The sequence below is a fragment of the Rutidosis leptorrhynchoides genome, chromosome 7, assembly GCF_046630445.1.
Source record: "Rutidosis leptorrhynchoides isolate AG116_Rl617_1_P2 chromosome 7, CSIRO_AGI_Rlap_v1, whole genome shotgun sequence".
Lineage (NCBI taxonomy): Eukaryota > Viridiplantae > Streptophyta > Magnoliopsida > Asterales > Asteraceae > Rutidosis > Rutidosis leptorrhynchoides.
Window position 1 is genome coordinate 42,752,349 of NC_092339.1, and position 2,606 is coordinate 42,754,954.

The window sequence follows — 2,606 nt, forward strand, 5'->3', positions numbered from 1 at the left end:
GAATGCAGTCTTTGAAAAACGTCTCATATAGAGGTCAAAACCTCGCAACGAAATCAATTAATATGGAACGTTTTTAATCAATAAGAACGGGACATTTCATTTGTTGTTAGTTACCTAATATGTTGTTACAGCTGCAACTTGCATAGGATTTCATCTTCTTCATTGTTTAGAGGTAATGTTTTAACTTTAACATTTTTTGTGGTTCGTTGCCATTTTTAGAATTTTTGTACTTATGATATTATGGTTTGGTTTTACTTCGTATGGGTGAAATTAGTAATTAAATAATGTAGGATATGCTACCTTGGTTATGAAGTTTGTGAAAATGTTTCAATACACATTGACGAATATGGGTCAAAATTGGATTATTGTGTCTGAATTTTCAATACACATTGACAAATATGGGTTAAAATTGGATTATTGTGTCTCAATTGTGCAGTATGTTATACATTACTTTACTTTATAACTATTAAAAAAGGTAACACATGCCATAGTTTCCTCAACTATATTGAATGCTTATACTATGTGTGTGTTTATTAGCTAATTTTATTTTTGTAGGTCAGCTTAAAGTATCATTTGTGGGATACAACTGATATTTGCAGATGTTACAACTGATATTTGCAGATGATAGTTGCATATGAGCAGATGAGCTGGTACCCTGTAACTCACATGTGTTTACATTTCATTCGTGGGATCAATTTACTTTATTCTACTTTATTTATTATCTACAAATATTAATTCAACATACCAGTTGGCTAATATTATCAATATGTCCAAGAATGTAATAGGGGTGAATAAAGTAAATAAATAATCAGTTGACTAAACTACCCTTTTATGTGCTTAGATATTTCACGTTTTTTTCATGATTACATTATGATAGGTATTTGATTTTGTGTTGATTAAGAATCAGAAATTCTCAAACATTGTGGTTCAAGATACATGTATGACATGCTTCGTTTTATGGACTCGAGATTCATTCTTAGATAGGTGTGGTGCACGTAATTACATATCATATTTTGGTATACATGAGATTAATTGTGTATTTGCCTATGCATGGCTTGACATTGATTCTAGGGTAATCGCTTCCCTGGAGCAGTTGAGGTTGCTAAAAAGAAAGCATATGCTCTAAATCGCAATATGAATTTCTATCACAACCATTAGATGACTTCATATGATCTAGATAAGGATTGCGATAGTGGGTTAAAACCTATAACTTTTTTGTATGAGTCAAACTGTTTCAAATAATGAACACTTTAAGATGACTTCCTACACATTATAACTATTTAGTATGAGTCAAACTGCTTTGTCGGCTCCTTACACACTGCTTCCTACCATTTTAAGATGTCTTCGTTCTCGTGGGGTGGCTGTTGGGATTATTAGAAACATTGAGTATGGGTATCCGGACCGTGATCAAATAAATCTCTTAATTAGCATTATTGATTGTTGTTTCATGTAATATATGTTATTAGCTACTGTAATATGCTATTTGTCACTAGGTGAGCATTGTGTCAGCAAGTGTATATTTTTTCCCAATTTTTGGGATCTGATTTTGAATACTTATAAAGGCTTCTATTGGATAATAACCATAAACAGGATCCTGCTTATTACATTCTCAAAGAAGATACATCTCCTTTCATATATGGCTCAACTGATAAGCATAGATGGTCTTATGCCTGTGCAAAAAAGTTAATTAAAAGACTGATTTATGGTATGCATGCTCAGTTTTTGCATTTTTCTGGAGTCCTCGAATATTGACCAAGTTTGACTGTTTTTTCAGCTGAGGGTGCTGAGAATGGTCTCAAGTTTACCATTGTTAGGCCTTTTAACTGAATTGGCCCAAGGATGGATTTCATTCCCCGGATTGATGGGCCCAGTGAAGGTGTTCCAAGGGTTCTTGCATGCTTTAGTAATGTATGTTCAGACTTTATATAGGGCTTTTCATGTTCATGTATATTTTTATAGTTATTCTGACAATATTTTATTGTTTCTTCCAGAATTATCTGAGGCTTGAGCCTGAAGCTCGTGGATGGTGGTGAATCACGAAGAACGTTTGTTTATATCAGGGATGCTATCGAGGCTGTTCATATGATGATTGTAAGTTGTTTTTTATTTTTAGTAAATGTTCACCAATATTGAACATGACTGCTTTTAACTGGATTTTGACATGTTGACTGTCGTTGATTTTATAATTACTCGGATTTTAAAAAGTTGGCTCGGTCGCTTCCTAAAATTGTATGTGATTAATTTCTCTAGGAGTACTAGATTTTAAGTTGGTCAAAGTTAGGTCAAAAATTCGATGTTCGAATTGGTGAGGTCTAATTTTGCCTCTTTGTATATGAAGGTTTTCAAGTTCTTAATTTCTTTTGGGTATCCTTCTTAAAGTAGTTCTGCAAATTCGAACAGAGGTGGATTTTCGAGGTCTTATTCTGTTTTGGTTCAAGGTGATCAATGTTTTTAAGTCTGTTATACCTGGCGTTTGTTCTTGGTTGTTCTGGTATCTGTTTTGGTTTTGTTATGTAGTCATTGATTGTATGTTTGTGACCATTGTTTTGTTTTTGTCATTTGTTTCTCTTTTTCATTACGCTTATACTTATTGCATGTTTCTTGAT